A 21568-nucleotide genomic window follows, 5' to 3' on the forward strand; every position below is an offset into this window, starting at 1 on the left:
AGTTCTGTGATTCTATTAATATTAGTGAAGGGAAAGCTACTGATACAGTTAATCTAGATTTGAAAAAGTATATGACACAGTAGTAAGATATAAAGTAGAGATGTGGAATAGGTGGTAATATCATTAAATGTGATCAGAACTGGTTAAATGATCATTAATGGTTCAATATCAGTGTTGCAGGAGGTGTCTAATGGAATTCCTTAGGGATCTGTGCTTAACTCTGAGCTGTTTGACAAATTTATCAATGAGTTGTATATAAAGGCCATAAATGACCTGCTTATCCAGTTTTCAGATGACACAAAACTGGTTGAGCTAGCAAAGTGTGACAGAATTAGGAGCCAAAAAGATCTTTATAGGCTGAATTTAAATAATTAAAATTTAGAAGGGATAAATGTAAATCCTTCCATTTAGATTTAAGAAATCAATTTTACAAGTATAGGATAAACACCAGTTTATCTTTTTTTTTTTTTTAATTTTTAATTTTTTAAGTTATCTAAGGCTGTTAACTGACTGAAAGAACAATATGAGTCTGTATTGTGAAGAGGTAGCCAGAAATAAGATCTTAGACTGTATTATGAGACATACAGCTTCCAGGAATAAATAGGGTAGAGTACTAATGTATTCTGCCCTAATCAAAGCACATTCAACTGTAAGGTCCTTCAGAACAGAGATTATTTTTTGGCTTGCTGGATGCAAACATCTCTACAGTGGTTGGCAGAAAATAGACACTTAACAAATGCTTATTGATAACCACATCTGAATAATAAGTGTTTACTTGTGGACACTACATTTTAAGAACAATGCTGATAAACCTGAGGCTCAACCACCAATAATCTCATCAGCAAACACGGATTTAATTACCATCTCCATTCTCCATGTTGACAATTCTCAAACATACCTATCTAGGCTCTATCCCTCCACTGACCTTCAATCTCACATCTCTATCTGCCTTTAGAAATTTTAAATGCATGTCCAGTAGACATCTTAAATTCATAATTCATGATTCATCTCAGCCTCCTACCTTCCCTGTTATTAATGAAACCCTCATATCCATCTGTTGATAAAGATTATCAATTTCACCTTTACAATATCTCTTGAATATCATCTCACACCTGGACTATTCCAATAGGCTGTTGGCAGGTCTGCCTGACCTCAAGTCTCTCCCTACTTCAATCCATTCAGCCAACAAAATGATTTTGCTAGAGCACAGATCTGATTATGTCACCCCTTTCTCTCAACTACATTGGCTCCTTATTGTTTCTAGGATCAAATATGAAATCTTCTGCTTGTCTTTGAAAGCCCTTCATAACCTGATCCCCCTTTCCAGTCTTCTTACCCCTTACTTCCTGCTTCAAACTGGTGATACTGTTTCACGAATACAACGCTCTATTTCTTTGCTCTAGTTGTTTTCTCTTAAGTTCTTAAGACTTAAGTTCCATCTAAAAACCCAATAGGAAGTCTTTTAAATCATTTCCTTCCCTCTTTAATTCTATATTCCTATATAGTTCCTATATAGTAAATAGCTGGTTTTGCTTATTGTCTCCCTGGTTGGGATGTAGGCTCCTTGAATCTTTTGCTTCTGTCTTTCTGTAAGTGTGAGCATTTAGCATTTAATAGGCACTTAATATTTATTGACAGATTGAACTAGAATAATGAAAGGCCTTGTCATATGACTCATATGAGGATTGAGTGAAGGAACTGGGAATTTTTAGTCTAAAGAAGAGAAGTCATAATACTGAACCGGGATTAGACTTGTTTTGTTTGATTCTAGAGGGAAGAATCAGGAGCAATTGATGGGAGTTGAAAAGATGGAAATTTAAGATAGTAAAAAATTTTCTAATACTTAGAGGTATCCAGAAGTGGAATTGTTGAGCTTTCCCTCCTTGGAAGTCTTCCAGCAGAGGCTGGATCATCATCTATCAGGTATGATATAGTGAGGATTTGTTTAGTATAGGGTATGATTGGACTGCACAGTCTCTGATGTTCCTTTGAACTCAAATTCTGTGATTCTGTTAACATTGTTGAATCTGTCCATTTCCTTTCATCCACAAAGATCTGACCCTTCAGGGTTCAGGCCTTCATCAGCACTCATCTGGATTATTCAAATAGTCTCCTCTATTCACTAAACTCCAGTGGCTCCATATTGCTTCTAGAATAAAATACAAAATTTTAATTCTCAACCTATCTTACTAGCTCTTTAAGCAAATGCAGTGAAACTGGTCTACTTGTTTCCTGACTTTGCCCACTGCTACAGTGAACAGATATAGAGTGCTGAAATAAGAATCAGAAATTTCTGAGTTTAAACCTCATCTTTGACATTAACTAGCTGTGTAATCATGGTCAAGTCACTCTACTTTTCCAACCTTCAGTTTCCTCATATGCAAAATGAGGAGGCTGGACTCAACTCTCTCTGACTCTTCATGACCCCATAGACCAGAGGCACACCAGATTCTTCTGTCCTCCACTGTCTCTCAAAGTATGTCCAAATTAACATTTGTTGTTCCTATGACACTATCTATCCATCTCATCCTCTTTGTTTTCTTTTCCTTTTGCCTTCATCCTTTCCCAATATTAAGGTCTTTTCCAGTGAGTCCTGTCTTCTCATTATGTGACCAAAGCATTTAAACTTCACTTTCCGTATTTGACCTTGCAGTGAATAGCCTGAATTATTTCTTTAGTATTGACTGATTTGACATCTTTGCTGTCCAAGAGACTCTCTAAAGTTTTTTCTAGCACAATTTGAAAGTGTTGATTCTGTAGCATTCGGCTGTCCTTAAAGTCCAATTGTCACAGCCATACATTGATACTGGAAATATCATAGCTTTGACTAAAGAGACCTTGTCAGCAAGGTGATATCTTTTTAAGAAGCCAGTCCAGACTTATGATAGCTTTTCCTTTCAAGTTTTTTTTTTTTTTTTCCTTTTTAAATTTCATGGCTGCTGCCCCAGTCTGCAGTGATCTTCAAGCCCAAGACTATAAGATCGGACACACTTTCCATTTCTTTTCCTATTTGCCAAGAAGTGATGGAACCAGTTGCTAAGAACTTGTGGGGTTTTTTTAAATATTAAGTTTCAAGCCAGTTTTTACCCTCATCCAGAAGCTTCTTAATTCTTCTTCACTTTCTGCCACTGGAATAGTATCATCTACATATCTGAGATTGTTGGTATTTCTCTCCTGGCAACTTTAATTCCAGCTTTTGATTCAACCAGATTGACATTTGGCATGAAGTGCTCTGTATATATGTTAAATAAATAAGGTGACAATATAACAGCCCTGTTCTTTTCTTATTAAAAAACAAACATTTTTTTATTATAGCTTTTTATTTACCAGATATATGCATGGGTAATTTTTCAGCATTGATAATTGTAAAACCTTTTGTTCCAATTTTTCCCCTCCTCCCTCCCCAGATGGCAGGTTGACCAATACATGTTACATATATAAGAGTATAAATTAAATACAATATATGCATACATGTCCAAACAGTTGTTTTGCTGCACAAGAGGAATCAAACTTTGAAATAGTGTATAATTAACCTGTGAAGGAAATAAAAAATGCAGATGGACAAAGGTAGAGGGACTAGGAATTCTATGTAGTGGTTCATAGTCATCTCCCAGAGTTCTTTTGCTGGGTGTAGCTGGTTCAGTTCATTACTGCTCTATTGGAACTGGTTTGGATCATCTCATTGTTGAGGATGGCCACGTTCATCAGAATTGATCATCATACATATTGTTGTTGAAGTATATAATGATCTCCTGGTCCTGCTCATTTCACTCAGCATCAGTTCATATAAGTCTCTCCAAGCCTCTCTGTATTCCTCCTGCTGGTCGTTTCTTACAGAACAATAATATTCCATAACATTCATATACCACAATTTATTCAGCCATTCTCCAATTGATGCAGTCCTGTCCTTTTCCAATCTTAAATCATTCAGTTGTTCCATGTTTGGTTCTAACTGCTGCTTTTTGTCCCACATATAGATTCCCCAGGAGATAAATACCATGATCCGATGCTCCTTTCTGTGAGTATTTACCACATTTTGTGGTTATCCACACTGCTAAAAACTTTGTAGTCAATGCAGCAGAAATCAACGTTTTTTTTTTTCCTGGAACTCTGTCTTTCCCCACCATAACCCACTGAATGTTGCTAATTTGGTCTCTGGCTCTTTGAAAATCAGCCTGCTTTTTTGGGTAATTCTCAGGTCACATATTGGAGCTTTTTTTTTTTTTCCCCCTGAGGCTGGGGGGTAAGTGACTTGCCCAGGGTCACACAGCCAGGAAATGTTAAGTGTTAAGTATCTGAGATCAGATTTGAACTTGGATCCTTCTGAATTCAAGGCTAGGTCACATAAGCCTAGTTTGCAGAATCTTGCTGGTATGTGAAATGAGCTCAATTTCACAGTTAATTTGAATATTCCCTGGCATTGCCTTTCTTTAGACTTGTTGAGTTTTCAGTCATGTAGCATCATCTTTTTTTTCTTTTTTTTTTTTTTTTGAGGCAATTGGGGTTAAGTGACTTGCCCAGGGTCACACCTCCAGGAAGTATTAAGTGTCTGAGGCAGGATTTGAACTCTGGTCCTCCTGACTCCAGGCCAGGTGCTCGGTCTGCTGCGCCTAGCATCACCTTTAACATACAAAGCAAGAGATGAATAAATGCTATTTGTGGCCATTCATTCATTCAATCAAGGAGGAGACCTTCCCTTTTTCTGGTCACAATTAAAGAATTGCAATTTACATTCACTTTCAACCAATGAGGGTCCAAACAACGATCAAGTTCGGCTTGACCTAGAACCCATTGTGGGTCAATCAATGAGAGCCAGAGCGTTGTGAATTTGAGGAGGTCCTAACCCACGGAAGGTCTCAGAAATCAAAATTTATAAAATAAAATAATATTATTTCTATTATATTTATTACGTGTTATGTTTAAAATCTAACATATCATACACTATGTCTCGTGGACAGTGGGAAGGGAAAAGCCAGAGTTAAAGAAGAGGCTTTTGTTGCCAGCTGGCCAGCTCCAGCCGGTCCCTGTGGGGCAACTTTCACTCCTGCCCACAGAGGCTCAGTTCTGGACCATGGCTAGGTGAAAGGGGCCATTCTCTGCCTCAAGTCTTACCTAGTCTCACTCACGGAATGGGCGTTGCCTCAAAGCGAGACCCGTTAAAGACCTTGGCTTAAACAGGCCGCGGTCTCCCGCTGCATCCGGGTATCTTGGGTCGTCCTGAGCGGTATCTGGACCCCGTGCTTCTGGAGGAGCTGCCATAGCATGGCCTCCCTGAGGTCACCGTCCCGTTCTAGAACGAAGGGCAAACAATGACATCACTACAATTTATTCGAGTAAACACGATGTTTAGCGTTTGTACTGGAGACGCCCGGACTCCCGTTTACTCCATACAAACTGATTACGGGGCGCTTGCCGGCTTGACGGAATGACTATCAAACACCACACAGTGGAGGGGACGACCTCTCCTCTTCCAGACAGACCCCAGGAATCTGAGTTTAAGTAGGGGAGAACTGAGGGGATGAGGAGGGTGGGGAAGGCACCATTTTAGAACCAATAGTAGGAAGAGAATGGGGAGGATACCGCCCCCTCCATTTTGTTTGGCCAATGGAAGCCGCTTCACTACGTCATTTCCCCGCCCCTCTACTCTATCTGTTCCCTCTACCGCTCAATTTCTAAAGGCGTACCAGCGGTGCACAACAGCCAATAAACGCAGCGCATAGGGAGGGGAGGGACTTCCCTTTAAAGCCAATGGGCGCTGCTCTTTCCCCTCTGGAAACAGCCTCGGGATCTTTCGTATTCCTTCGGGTGCTCCCTAGGGGTTAGGAAACAGGGGGTGGGAGGAGGAAGGAGGGAGGGGTCAAGTTACAGCCTCGCGGCTGCATCACGCCTACTTTGACTACTTGTCCTCAGCGCTTGCGCAGTAAGGCTCTTTCCTGGAAGACGAAACGAAAGCGTCTTAAGGGAAGGAGGGGACTCCCCAAACTGTTGTCCAGTGGGTCACAGGGGCAGTTGCCTGGATCGCTATTTCCGCAGCCACGGCCCATCTCCAAAACTTTAATTATGGGACTCAAAAAAAGGTTAGTGAGGTCCCACCGAGATTTGAACTCGGATCGCTGGATTCAAAGTCCAGAGTGCTAACCATTACACCATGGGACCTGCTGGCTGCTGGAAGCGGCCGGCAGCCTTCTCAAGCAACTAAGCCAGTTGGGCTGCTCTCCCCCAGCTGGTGGTACTTCCCGGGGTCAGAAATGGAATTTTAGGGACCTGGGATGCACACGGAAACGGGACAGCTATCGGGGTTTGCAGGATGCAAACCTCCCTAAACTCCTGCGGCTGCAGCAGGGGCGCAATCTGGGGCTCCTCGGAGAAATGAGCTCTTCTCTCCGCTCCTCTCCCGGGCACGCACTTGTGCAGTTCGCGCTCCAGACTGCCCTTGTGGAGCCGGCGTACAGGAGGAGAGCTGGTTCAGGCGAAGGCGGGGAGCTCCGACCCTGCATCTTCTCCCTCGCTGCCCCGTGCCCCCTGGCCGGTGCCCAGCTCGTGCCCGCTCCTCGTCCTGGTGCTTTGTGGGGGGGGGGGGGGACGGTAAAGAGGGAAGGAAAGGCTTCCTCGCTTTCCACGCTGTTTGTGTGGACATTATTTATTTATTTAAGAGCGCGGCCCTGGGGAAGGAGGAGATGGCCAAGTGGGGAGGGAGTCGGCCTCGGAAGGGGTGATCTGCGGGTTCGAGACCCCGGTCACTGTTCCTAATTCGGCGCCGGGCAAATTAAAAGCAAGAAGAGAGCTTTTTAAGGGGCTATAATTGCAGTAGCTAACTGCCGCCCAATTGGGAGAGATTTCTTCGCTAGTTTGAAACCTCTGTGGGATCAAGGTCATCCAAGGTGGCGAGGGATCCCTGAAGGTTCTCATCTTTAAAATGGGTGAACGGCTTTCCCCTCCCCCTGGATCATAATCAGTTACAAGTTCTGGTTCGTCCTCGACATCTCTAACAGCTGGAGGTTAGGGGCGGGGGTGGGGTGGGGCCTACAAGGGGTGCGGGGTTGGAGTCCGAGGAGCTGAGGTGTTAACTTTTATGGACCTCAGTTTCCTTCTCTGGAAAATAGAGATTGAACCACATGGCTTCTAAGGCCTGTTCTTCCCTCTGCGCCCCCCACTCATCCTTTGTCTAATATCCCTCCTGCCGTTATTTGTGCGACTGAGGGGCCTTTACCCCTCGAAAATCTCTTCCATGACACTAGCGGACTAATGTCCTTTTGCCGTAAAACTAACCGGGCACCTGGCCTGCTCAGCCACAATCAGGGCTCTCTCTGCCTGCCAGACACACGCAGACTCTTGCCCGGAGTTCAGCGCCACAGTCTGGTCTCCATCTGTCCCACAGCTATGGGCCCTTCCCACCCGCCCCCACATTCCCTCTTCATCTTTAGCCCTCCCCGCTCAGGCTCCACCTTGGTCGGCACCTGCTCGTCCTTTGGCAAAAACTTTTCCCCCCGGGAGCTCGCTCGAGGCTTTTTGTGACTCGTGCGTTTATGATTTAATATTGCATATGATGGCTTGTTTGGGGTCTTACCCTGTTCCTGGAAGACGGGCACTCTGCCTACGTCTAAATTTTGTATCTTTCCCATTCTTTAGCGCAGGGCACTCTATGTGAAAACACTTCAATATTGATCTCAGAAGACAGAGAAATTTAAATGCTCCCAATTTGAAATTATGCCAAGAAAGTGGTTAAAATATCCATGATATTTCAGTGCTGGCACATGCCCTAAGGACATTAACGATAGAAAAGCCCTAGACGCGGCAAAACATTTATAGCAGCAGCGTTTGCGCCGGCAAAGAGCTGGAAACAAAGCAGAGCCATTAGTTGGGAAATGGCTAAGGAAATGGTGAGTCCATTTAGGTTCCCTCCTGAGCCTGGCGGTAGGGTAATTATATATTTTATATTTACCCTACGTTCTAGGGTACTCTTTGAGTCTGAACTCCTAAGTTATAGCTCACAAGCCCCCATTGGTGCACTTCCTTAATAGTGAGCGAGCAGACATAATTAGCTCGAAGAAAGGCATTTCCCGGGGACACTCTCCTACTGCATCAGAATGAAGAACAGGCAGATGTTTTGAGCAGTAGACTTTGAGATGTGCATGTATGAAATACTAGGTGCTAATGGAAGCTTACTGCGGGGTTCTGGTGTTCTTTCACTTCCCTTGGGGTCCTTACAAATTGCCGCTAGTTTTCTCACTTATTTGGGCTCCCTGGGTCCAATCTCGCATTCCCCGTGGTTCCCAACTGTCCGAGCCAATTCTTCCTTGAATATCCAGTTGCCCCTCTTCTCTTCTCCAGAGACGTTGCTTTTTGGAACTTCTCTCAGCTCCCAGCTCGGTGCCTTTCTCTCTCTATTACTGACTAGATTTGGTGTCTCCTAAATAAGTAGCCTTTTCCTGCAAGGTATCAAAGCTATTAAGAAAGGACAAAACAAGGGGGAAATCGTCAGCCTTCTTTGCTCTTGGTAGAGGGGTAAGGATCAAGACACTGTTTCCTGCCTCAATTGTATTTCATATACTGAACTGTTTCTAGGGATTGCAAACTTAGCTTTTTTAAAGGCTCGCGCAGCCATGAACTGAACAAGCAACAAAGCTCCATGCCTTTCAGCTGGGGTCACTCTATCCATTGATTGCACAGAATCTAAAAGTGAACTTGATGGGCCTGGTACTATGTAGTGACCACTTTAAGTTTGAGTCCTTTTCTCCAAGAGTTCAGAGGAAAAGGTGCCTCAGTGTTGACAGAAATGCTTTATACTCCTGTTCTTACCTAATTTCCTTAGAAAATACATTTCTTTGCTAATTGTTGAGACTGAGAGCCAGGTGCAAATCATCCAACATGATGGGTTGATTTAATAGTATTAAAATAACTTTCCAGATTCCTTGGGATTACTTCTAGGATGATTGCCCTGTAGGGACTTGACTTGATATTGAGAGTGGGTAAGAATTCCCAGAGTCAATAAAACTTTGGCCCATCCCTTTCCTTCACAATTCTCAGTTTTCTTTCTGCTCCTATGCTCAAAGCTTCTAAAAAACAACAACCACAAAATAACAAAAAACATATCCTTCCTTCCCAGAGATTCCCTTAAAGTGATCAAGAGCCAACGAGTAGAAAAAATTTTGAAAAAAAGATGCCCCAAATTTCCTAAGCTATGAATATGCTTTGACCTAATGATATCACTACTATGCCTTCTATCCCAAAGAGATCAAAGAAAGCTCATTTCTTAGTGACAAGCGATTGAAAACTGGGAGGATATGCCCATTGATTGGAAATTGATGGTTAAACAAATTATGTTATATAAATGTAATGGAACATTATTATGCCCAATGAAACCACAAAAGGGATGGAATTAGAGAAACTTAGGGAAATTAAGATGAAGGGATGAAGGTCGAAGTGAGCAGAACCAGAAATAACCACATTGTAAAGACAACTGTTTTTTTTTTTTTTTTTTTCTTTCAGATATCAGGACTGTTTATAAAATTAGGAAATCAGTTTAGTGCTCCTGGCAGGATAAGATCCCAAAGACAGACATTCCTGGCTACTTGCTTTAAAAAAAAAAAAAAAAAAAAGTTTCATTTTATTATTATTTTTTGGTTACATTTTGAGTTATGTGTTCCTCCATCCCTCCCAACCCAACCCTCAGGCAAAAGAATCTGAAATGTATCTGGTAGGCAACAGTGAGAAAAAGCCAACATTTGATATAAATGTAAATTTCTATATATAAAATGTATAAATATAACTATGTAACCATATAATATCCATTTTCTCTGGCGATGGATAGCATTTTCTTTCCTAACTCCTTCCTAGCTTATTGAACGATCATATTATTATTATAAATTATAAATAATATTTACTTTGCATTATTTCATACAAACCTTTACTTTTTTATTTTTAATTATAGGCAATCAGGATCACATAGTTGTTTGAGGGCAAATTTGAACTCAAGGCCTTCTGATTCAGGGCCAGTATTGTGCCACTCAGCTGCTCTTTTCCATGTTTTTCTAAAACCAATCTACTTCTCATTCTTATAGCACAACATTATTCCATCACAATCATATATCACAACTTGTTTAGCCCTTCTTCAACTGATGGGCATCCTCTCAAGTTCCAATTCTTTGCTACCACTATAAAAATGTTATGGATATTTTAGAACATATAGGTTATTTTCTTCTTTTCCTGATCACTCTCAGAAACAGCCCTAACAGTGGTAAACTGAGTCAAAGGATACAAACAATTTTATAACTCTTTGAGCATAATAGCAAATTATTCTTCAGATGGTTGGATCAGTTCACAATTTCACCAACAATGTATTAATATTCTAATTTTTCCACAGTTCTCCAGTATTAAAACAAACAATTTTGAAAGACTTAAGAAATCATATATATATATATATATATATATATATATATATATATATATATATATATATATATAGTCATTAATCATGTTTCTAGAAGACCAGGGATGAAGCATATTATCTTCCACTTGGCTGAAGAGTGATGGGCTCAAGACATAGAATGAGACAAACATTTTCAATCATGGTTAATGTGAGGATTTTTTTTTTTGTATTATGCGCTTTTTAAAAAAATCAATGGTTTTGTTTTTCTTTTCTTTTTTCTCCCCAATGGGGAAGAAAAAAAAAAGAAATATTTGTTAATTGAAAAAAATAAAATCACTGACAATTTTTTCTCTTCATACACTTAGCTTGGTATGAAACCTTCTGGAATGCTTCTTTAGGTTCAAAATGGATTGGTAGTTCTTAAGGACAACAGGCAAGGTTTTTCTGAGGATGTGTCCTATGCAATTGTTGATAAGACTTAAATAGGAGGAATCCAAGGAGGATCAGGGAAAATACAATAAATCCCAGGATTAAAAGACTTGAAAAAATACATGCAAAGATATCATCTGATACAAATTTATCATGAGAGGGAATAGTTGTGGGAAGGAATAGCTAAAACTTCTGTACAGTGTCCTGAGATTAAATATTTTAGAAATAGAAGAGATCTAAGAGACTTTTGAGTCTAAAACTTTCATGTTACAGATGAGAAAGTTGTGACCTTGAATGTTCTTATTCTCGAGTGTCTGTGTGTGTGTGTGTGTGTGTGTGTGTGTAAGGACTTTGAACAATATTAAGCTTTACTATTTTAACCTTGCACTAAGATTTTTGGAATGTTCTGTGTATGTATGCTTATATATGTATATAGTATATATGTGTATATCTAGATGGTGCACTGAGCCTGGAGTCAGGAAAGAAATGAGTTCAGTCTAGTCTCAGATACATACCAGCTGCATGATTTATTTGCCTGGTTCCTCATCTGTAAAATGGAGAAAGAAAATAGAAAACTATCCCAACGTCTTTGCCAAGAAAATCTCATGGCCTTTGACCATGGGGCCATGGGGCCCTAACTATGTATATATATATTTAGAGTGGGAAAGGACCACAGAGTCCTTGGATAAAGGATAGATAATGGTCATAAATAAAACTATGCAAATATTCAGAAAGCTTACTCAAGTGTCATTGAGTTGTTTCAGTTGTATTCAACTCTTCAGGGTTTTCTTGTACAAGATACTGAAGTGGTTTGCCATTTCCTTCTCTAATTCATTTTACAGATGAGGAAACTGAGGCAAATATAGTTAAGTGACTTCCCTAGTGTCTGAGGCCAGATTTGAATTTAGAAAGATAAATCCTCCTGATACCAAGCTCTATCCAGTGTGTCACTTAAGGGCAAAGCTGAAATGTGAACCCAAATGACTGATTCCAGATCTAGTACTGTGCTCATTTGGTTCAATCCAATTCATTTCAGTATTTATTATGTGCCTGTTATGTTTAAGCTTCTGTACTAAGATCTGATCCAACCTAAAAGAAGTTCCTGGTCTCAAGGCATCTAGGTGATACCCTGGGTAGAGTACTGAGCTTGGAGTCAGAAAAATCTAATTTCAAATTTGACTTTAGGCATTTACAACCAGTCTGGCCTTGGGAGTCACATAAATTATAGTTTCCTCAACTGTAAAATGGGGAAAAGAATAGCACCTGCATCACAGGGTTGTGAATCTCAAATGACATATTTGTAAAATGGTTAACACAATGTGGAGGGCACATTGTAGGTATTTAATAAATGTTTCTTTCCTTTCTTTCCTCAAGATGTCATATAGATAAAACATTTAAAGCATAAATAAACATGATATAATTTAAGTAGAAGAAAATGCAATATTTAAAGTATATATAAACATGATATAATTTAAATAGAGGAAAATACTTAACACAGTGTGACTGGCACATAATAGGTACTTAATAAATGCTTCTTTCCTTCCTTTCCTCAAGGAACCCATATAGATAAAATATTGAAAGCATAAATAAATATGATATAATTTAAGTAGAGAAGGTGGTTTAGTTAGGGGAGCCAGAAAAGCCTTTTTCTAAAAGATGACACTCAAGTTGAATCTTGAAGGACATCAAGGATTCTTGAAACAGAGGGTCAGAATGGACATCATTTCAAGCTTGAGGTGTTGCCTATGTAATGCAGAAGTCAAGAACAGCACGTTAGTCAATGTGTCTGGAATGAACAGAAGAAAGAAAGAGACTATGGGTAATGTTTCAAAAGATAGACTGGAGCCAGTAATAAGGGATTTGAAATACAAGCTGAGGAGTCTCTGCCTTACTGATAGCATAAACTTAGTAAGTGTTTATTGAATTAGCCCTGTAGCAAGAGAACTTGAGCAGGATAGAAAAATGGCCAGAATCATTTCTGTGGCTGTAGGGAACATGATGCTGTTGTGAATTATTAATTATTAGACTCCTTTAAACCACTCATGGGACCTTGGGCAGAATTTTATGAATGACCATCCTTTTAAAATATTTTCCATTTTGATACATTCTCAACCTACCACAGGAGGAAAGTTAAAGTGAAAGATCATTTATTTTGAAGCAATAATTTACCTGCCTTATTCTTCTCCAATTCACAGACTTCAATACCATATGCCTGGTTAAGCTTGCCAAATGTGGGTGCATTGTGCTCATTAGAGTAACATTTGGGATTTGGGACGTTGAAGTGGAGGGGGAGGGGGCTCTGATAGGGTCAAGAGACTCAAGCTTTGCTATCTCTTGCTGTTTGGTTCTGGACAAATTGCTTCACCCTTCTGGATATGTGTCCTTCCCTTTGAAATGAAATTTGGAGGGCCAAATGGCAGCTGAGATTCCTGGTGATTCTAATGTTCTTTTGTTTTATTTTTGGCTGTTGCAAGTGTCTGATCCACAGTGTTTTTGGCAAAGCTTATCCTGGAAGCATGTGTTAGTGTTGGACACATTTTCAGAGTAATGCTAAGAAAAGTGATTTAGTTGCCGACTACCCAATAGATTTGGTCATTGTATGTATGAATTGTCTCCCACCTGCCTTTTTAAAAGAAAATTTGGTGTTAAAAAGCATATGTTAGGAAGAAGAGTGGAGATTGCTGGGCTTAAAATCAGAAAGATAGATTCAAATCCAGTTTCTGACATTCAATAGCTTTGTGAGTGTAGCCTGGGGCAACTAGGTGGCACAATGAATAGAGTGCCAGATCTGGCTCCAGACATACTAGCTGTTTGAGTCTGAGCAAGTCACTTAATCCTGTGTGCCTCAGTTTCCTCATCTGTAAAATGAGCTAGGAAAGGAAATTGCAAACCACCTCAATTTCTTTACCAAGAAAACCCCAGATGGATTCATGAAGAATGGGTTACAGTTGAAATCACTGAACAACAACAAAGTCTGTAGCCCCTCTGAGATTCAGTTTCCTCACTTATTAAAAATCAGGATGATAATCCCTGATACAACTATTCCCTAGGAGTGTTGTGAAACGTATGTAAAATAAAGTGCTTTGCAAACTTTAAAGTACTATGTAAGTGTAATCTATTATGGTTCAAGTGGGTGACTTAAGTCAATGGTAAGTCCTCAGTACTATTATATGAGTGTCTGCAATGGGACTACAAGAGGTGATCTTTAAGTACTGAAATTTTGAAATGTTTATATTGAATAGAACATAAGATGTTATATGTATTATATGTATATATGTATAAAATATTTATATCTATCTTAATATCTATATTTAGGGTCATAATTTCATTGATATAAGAAAGTCCTGATGAAGGGATACCTTCTACCCATGTAGATTAGCAACCTCTATAAATTAAATAGAACACAATATGTTCCATGTATTATTTTTATAATAAACACATACACATATATATATATATATATGTAATGTAAATAATTTGTCTATTATATATTTAAAAGATGTGGTTCCAAAAATGTCCAATTTGCAATAAAAGCAACTGAAGCAGAGCTCTGCATCAATAGGAATTTATTAAAGGGACCCAGCCCTCTTTAATGAATTGAATCTCAAAGTTTACACTGTGAGATATCTGCTTTTTTCAGGATCTGTAGTGTTTGATACAGGATGATGGAGGTGATGCAGAAGAAAATACAGGATTCCATTGTTTGACAGCTCTATACCTTGACCCTCCAAGAGAACCTACAGTCTAGTCCAAGGTCAATAAGGGCTAGGGCCAAAAATGGGCAGGGCTGGTAGTCATAGGATGGGCAAGGTAAGGGTCACCCCTTGGGCAAGTGCTCATGGCTATTTCCTCATATTGGGTAATAGCGAGGAATATCAAAGACTGTAGGGACAAAATGAAGCTGGGGGACTTTCTAAATCTTTAGAACTTCTCAGTCACACTGGGCTTGGTCAATGATTCATTAAGCAAAATGGGTGGAGTTCTTTTAGTTAACTTCCTGTGGTTATGAGCTTATAACCTCTAGTTTAAAGTTCTGGGGCCGAATATAAGAAAGAATCTGTCTAATCTTATCTAATTATCCCTAAATATAAGATATGTAAAATATGTACTAATAATAGTTGACTAAATGTATACTAATAGACAAGGAAAACAGAAATAATCACATACTCTGTAGGATCTCACTAAACTGAAAAATACTGATTGGAATAAAATAGAGGTTAAAGTAATCAACTGACACAAATATAAACTGCTCTAACACTTTTGGGACACCCAAAGTCAGAATATCTATATTTAGGCTCATGATTTCATTGATATAGGACAATCCTGGTGAGAAGATGCCTTCTACCAATATAGATTATAATTTCTACAAATTAAGTCTCAGAGAGCTAACACAGAGAGATAAGGTAACTGTCCTTAGTCATTCAAACACTATTTGTTGGAAGCAGGATTTGAAACCAAATCTTCATGATCTAGAAATTGTCTCTCTTCTGCTTTTTCACCCTCACATATGTATGTATGTGTGTATAGTCTTAGAGTAGCATTACGCTCTGGGAGCATCACTACATTAAGATTTTTGGAATATCCCTGTGTGTATATACTTATATGTGTTTGTATATTTCACATATATATATATATATATATATGTGTGTGTGTGTGTGTATGTGCATATATATGATAGTATGTAGAATATATAATATACAAATACACACATAGTATATATAAATATGCTCATATATAGTATGTATATGGAGGCATATATGTATATATAGATAATAAATATATAGATTAGTCATATAGATTTTAGACATATCTCTGTAGATCTTTATATACTTTCTTGCATTATGTAGGCAATGTATACCTCTTATATTAAATATGTCATTTATGTCTATACATGTGCATGTATGTGCATATGTGTGTATGCATGTATATGTATATATACTAAGCAGCTAGATAGTACAGTGGATAAGGTGCAAATGAGTTAAAAACCTATCTTCACCAGTCACTTAGCTTCTTTCTATCTCAGCTGTAAAATGGGGATAATAGCACCTGTCCTCCAAGGTTATTATGAGAATAGAATAATATTTGTAAAGCACTTTGCAATCATTAAAGTACTATATACTATATAAAGTACTATATAAATGTTAGCTATTATAGATGCTTTTTTTTTGAGTCTCATTATGCAACCCCATTGTCCCCCTACATTGAACCCCTATCGTGCTATGCATTTCTATGAATTAATGGACCGCTCTAAGACCATGTAAGAGAAGGTCTTTGGTGTATCTGTGTCTTGTCATTCATAAGGCTACATAAGCCCCTAGCCCCCTTTTCTGTCCTCCATCCAGTTGTGCTACTTGGAAAGCCTGAGGTTTAGATCTTGAAGCAGAGGAATGAAGCTCCTCATTTCAGAAGGAGGGGGACCCTTGGGCCTATAGGTGACAAAGAGAGTCTTTGTCTTGTTCTTCCCACTTCATCTTTGTGCTTTGTGTTGAGTTTGAATAAAAGTAGGCTCAGCAGAGGGGACCTCTGGGGAAGCTGGGAAACCACAAATCCAGGCAATAGGCAGTGTCTTGTTCAGGAACACATAGCTAGTATGTGAGACCAGAATTAAATTCAGATTTTCCTGACTCTACATCCAGCACTCTAGACACTGGACCACCCGCTGCTTAAATATAGAAATTATTTGGGTGGTGAGGGGAGCAGAGTTTTCACTTCTTTTTCATTTTCATATGTAGAAAGGCCTGGTCAGTCCAATCACCTTGGCAAATGCTGAGTTACAAACTTGCTGTTTCCTTTATATAATAATAATGACTAGCTTTTATATAGTGCTTTTTGGAGTGTGAAGTACCTTATATACATTATCCTCACATTAGCTCTATGAAATTGGTGCTTTTAGTTCCCCCATTTTAAAAAAAGAAAAAATTATGGTTTAGAAATTGACTTGCCCATAGTTTAAAGGTCTTAATATCCCAGCCTCTCAATCTAGATCTCTTTGCCACCATAGAACACTGGCTTCTAGTTCTCCTCCCTTACTTAACCCCCAAGGGGGAAAAACAAAAAACAAAAACCAAAACACTTTGACAATTGTTATTTCTATTTTTCAACTAGCATTTTGGGAGTGTAACTCAGAATATAGATAATTAAAAAGAAAATATCAGATAATTCTAAATATCTTTTTGCTAGGCTTTGACACAGATTATAAACACACACATATATGACTTAGGGAGTCATGAGGAGTTGGGGGACAGGACAGGTGACCAGGAAGGACATTCTGTCTACTTTCCCTGGATGCTTCCTGTATGGGTGATTTTTGTGGCAAGTCAGTGGCTGGTCCAGAGAAATGAGAGTTTATACATCCCTGGTGAGATTATAGAGGGTATATTTACAGTGGATTGAAGCTTTTGATAAAAGATTAAAGGTCAGAGACAGAGGCTCTGCACATTTTCTTGCAGGTATCATTAGTATGAACACACCTTCAAGTCTATAAATGAAGTTTCATGCCGACTGTCTATGGTCACTTTGTGAGATAGGGACTCACCAAAATGACTTCTCAGGTTTCCTCTTCTAATCAAGGAACGTCTAATCTCTAAGATGTCACTGATATTTCGCCAGTTTTCCTTGATTCCCAGAGATTCTAAGGCAATGATTAGTAGGCACATTCCTTTACTTTAAGAGCCATTTCTTCAAGTTTTTTAGAAGTAGCCAGTTGGTGCAGGGGATAGTAGTACGAGAATACTATACTTCTGATTTTGTGTCCCCTGATTTTAGGGGAGGGGGCTTCTGTTCTGGCAATAAGTCAGTGATTCTAGATTTTCTGGCTTTGGAATCTGCCTCAGGAAACTCCCACACCCAATCTGTCTGATTCTGACCACTCCTTAGTCAGATAGCTTCTGACCTCAGGATAGAACCACAGATCAAACTCCTCAGACAATAGTGAATAAGACCATTCCTCAATTCATTGCTGATAATCTGGTCTTCGAGAACCAAATTCTTTCCTACCTATGAGCCATAGAATTAGCATATCAATGATAGAAGCTTTGCTTCTGTTTCTCTGCTAATTTCTTTTTAGAAATTCAAGTCTGCTTTGTAATGGTGTTACTTATAATAAATTTGCCCCTTGACTAGGAGATGGATTCAAGCTTGCAAATTCTTCTGAGACACCTTGTGACACTGGTCTGTGACCTGAAACTTTTGGGGTCCCCTTTCCCAACTTCAACTTCAAATCCAGTCTCAGATACTACCCATAGACAAATCACTCAACCTCTGTTTGCCTCAGTTTCCTCAGCTGTAAAATGGGGATAATAATTGCACCCAGCTTCCAGAGTTGTTGCTTAGCACAGAGCCTGGAATACATCCTTATTCTCTTCCCCCAAAACATCACAACTGGTTGATGGTATGAAAAGAAGGACTGACTAGTGTGCAGAATATACGTGAGGTCCCATTTATATGATCTTGAAGGTGGCTGTTGACTTAACTCATTAGGAGGAGAGACTAGGTCAGTGAGACCTCCAACACAATTCAGGATTAAGTCCCCCCCAGGATTGTTACATATGTGAAGGCAGATACAAATATTTGTATTTGTTATAACAGTTGCCTTGTGTGGTTCTTTTATAGAAAATCTTTTTCCTCCCTGAAGTAGAATTTGGGGCAGGTGATTGGAAAATATGTGGAACATCTGCCCCTCAGTGTTTTGCACTGGGCATTTTGTCCAGGTATACCTGTCAGTTGTGACCCATCCCACATTGTTTTAGCTCCCACCTAGCCCTCATTTCTAATCTTTTCATATGTAATACATTGTTTCAGTCACATAAATCTATCTCAAGGTCAAGGTTAAACAGTTTAATTAAATTAGTAAAAAAAATTGTTAAAAATTCACAAATGCTTTAGTCACTTATATCATTTAAAAAAAAAAAAAAAAAAAAAAAAAAAAGCAACAGTCCAAACACTTTCCAGTCCTAGTTCCCAAGATGATTCCCATCCCTCAGTTTGGAGTTTTTTGTCTGCCCTCTGCACTCTCCCAAGCTCTGCCAAAGGACTAGGGAGTGCATTTATTTAATAATATACCCATCACTACATACTGCAGGATTGAGGGATCATAATTTGTAAGTTCTACTAGTTAATGCAGAGTTCGTTTTTGGGTGATGAAAAGGTATTGAGGAGTCATTGTGAACCACTTTCTTTTCTGCTAACCCTGTTGGAACCAGGCTCACGTTCATATTTGTGTATTTCTACAGGCTAATAGGGCAGAGAGCTGTTCAGCCACATGTTAAAGGGTAATGAATAAATTTTGTTGCCGTTCAGGCTTGTCTGATTCTTCCTGACCCCATTTGGAGTTTTCTTGGCAAAGATTTTACTGTTTCCTTCTCCAGCTCATTTTACAGAAGAGAACAAGACAGTCAGAGTCACATAGTATCTGAGGTCAGATTTGAAGTTGAAAGATGGCTTTTCCTGACTTTCAGTCTGGCTTTCTATCCACTTTGCCATCTAGTGGCCCCCACAAATGAATAGGAATTCTTCATTTCAGCTATATCTCTGGGCCTGTCTGTCTGTTTGTTTGTCTTTGTCTTTTGAAAATCTCTATATCAGTGATATATGTATCAAAGTTATCAAACATCTAAAGAGCCACTTTTAGGAACCACATCCTCTGCTTCAAAGTGTTCTGGGGGATTTCAGTCCCCTATAATGCTGTTTTGTTAAATAATGAAACAGCCAACTTTTTTTCTTTTCCTTTTTAATTTCAATATTTTATTTTTCCAAATACATGTAAAAGTAATTTTCAACATTCATTTTGCAAAACTTTGTGTTTCATTTTTCTCCTCCCTGACTCCTTTACCTCCACCCTCCTCAAGACAGCAAGTAATCTGATATAGGTTAAATATGTGCAATTTTTAAAAGCATATTTCTATATTTGTCATGTTTTGCAAGAAAGGGAAAAAACCATGAGAAGGAAAAAAAACCTAAATAAACAAAGGTGAAAATACTATGATTTGCATTGTTGGGAAGCTCCAATCCATCACAGATGATCATCACATAATCTTGTTATTACTGTGCACAATATTCTCTTGGTACTGCTCAGTTCACTCAGCATCAGTTCATGTAAGTCTTTCCAGGCTTTTGTAAAATAAACCTGCTCATCATTTCTTATAGAACAATAATATTCCATTATTTCATGTACTGTAACTAATTTAGCCATTCCCCAAATGATGGGAAGCCACTCAATTTCTATTCTTTGCCATTACAAAAAGGAATAGCAAACTTTCTAATTCACACATCTCTATTTTTTTTTTTACTAATTCATACTAAAAAGATATAATTATTTCAGGTAAGTGTACATATATATCTATATATAGACATATATATATATATATATAAATTATATAGTAGATAGATATATACATATACATACAGATACATACATAATGTGTATACACATACTTTTATATACTTAGGACATTCTGTTTATGTATACATGTGTAGATATATATACATGTACATGCATACATACACACATACATCTTTTATAAACTATAGAGATTCTCATCCCAATTCCTGCTTCCACTAACAAATTGAGTCTCCCTGAGGAAAGAAAGCTACATGTCACCCTCAGGATTCTAGGATTATCCCTGAAGGTCTAGGGTGTCTCCTCACTGGTCTTGTTGCTGTTCAGCCATTTTCACCGTATTTGACTCCTTGTGACTCCATTTGCAGTTTTCTTGGTAAAGATACTGGAATGGTTTGCCATTTCCTTCTCCAGGTCATTTCACAAAGGAGAAAACTGAGGCAAATAAAGTTAAGTGACTTGCACAGAGTCACATAGCTAATAAGTGTCTGAGGCCTTTTCTCGCCACCTGTAGGCCTATTCATTCCTGTGCAACCAGAAAGAGGAAAGAGCACTGACTTGTTGATTCCTTTTTCAAGCCCATTCATTTCTGTCTCAGCATCCAATCAACAGTCTGTTTTTTCTCTATGTGGTAAAATCTCCATTCCAATGTGTTCTTCTCAATATCTGGTTAGCAGACCAGAAATAGTACAGTCTCACAAGCTGTGTGTGAAGTGCATCGATACAGAATACAGAGTATTCTGTAAGAGTTGGAGTGTTTCATTGTAACAAAACAGAATGGAGTTTAATGCAAAAAAAAAAAAAAGTCATTCTAATAGTGAAATTCACTCTACCAGTGAGTAACAGTTAGGGATTACTTAATACTGTATCCAGAAATTAAGTCAAATTTGAGTTGTCATGTCTATCAAGACATATCTTAATATGGGTACCATTTGCCAGTGTCACCATTAGTCAACATAGTAAACAAAGGAGTCATGGTGTCCTGTGACTTTGAAGATAAAACGTAAATTTGAGGTTTAAACAATTTTTGTTTAAAAAAAAGTGCCCTTATATTTGGTACATTTCTCAATGTCTTTTATCTTGACACATAAGCTGATGTCCCAAAAGACTAACTTTTAAAAATTGAAATGATGCATAAGTGGTTGTAGATAATAGTTTTAAATTAACAATTATGTTTAAATTTAATTATCTTAAGGTTTTTTTTCTCATTTTTCTAAAAAAAGAAAAGGGAAAATTATATTCCTTCATGATAGAAAGTACATAACCAGCTTGAAGGGGGTAAAATCCCATTGGAACAGCTGAAACTAGTACAAGCAAAACCAAAAAAGCAGAGGTACAGAAACAAAGTAACAACCTAAATCCAGAACATATAATCCATTATATTTATCATTGAGATTCATAAATACCATTAATGATGAAGAGAAAAAATTGCT

At 38.6% G+C, this 21568-nt stretch overlaps 1 protein-coding gene and 1 non-coding gene across 3 annotated transcripts in view; both read right to left on the reverse strand.

Annotated features, from left to right (window-relative positions):
• Positions 1 to 5498, reverse strand: part of ABI3 (ABI family member 3) — a 41252-nt gene extending 35754 nt beyond the window's left edge. The window contains exons 1-2 of one of the 2 annotated variants that reach the window (XM_074261217.1): positions 5392 to 5493; positions 5113 to 5290 (exon numbers count right to left, since the gene is read on the reverse strand). The gene's annotated coding sequence lies outside the window, so the exon portion shown is untranslated. Of the gene's footprint in view, positions 1 to 5112 lie in introns of both variants that reach the window. The other variant, XM_074261216.1, reaches the window with a different exon arrangement.
• Positions 5499 to 6084: 586 nt separating this feature from the next.
• On the reverse strand, positions 6085 to 6156 carry TRNAQ-UUG (transfer RNA glutamine (anticodon UUG)). The gene has a single exon. It is a non-coding gene; the product is annotated as a tRNA-Gln (tRNA).
• Positions 6157 to 21568: the final 15412 nt, after the last annotated feature.

This window comes from Sminthopsis crassicaudata, chromosome 4 (genome assembly GCF_048593235.1).
Source record: "Sminthopsis crassicaudata isolate SCR6 chromosome 4, ASM4859323v1, whole genome shotgun sequence".
Classification (NCBI taxonomy): domain Eukaryota; kingdom Metazoa; phylum Chordata; class Mammalia; order Dasyuromorphia; family Dasyuridae; genus Sminthopsis; species Sminthopsis crassicaudata.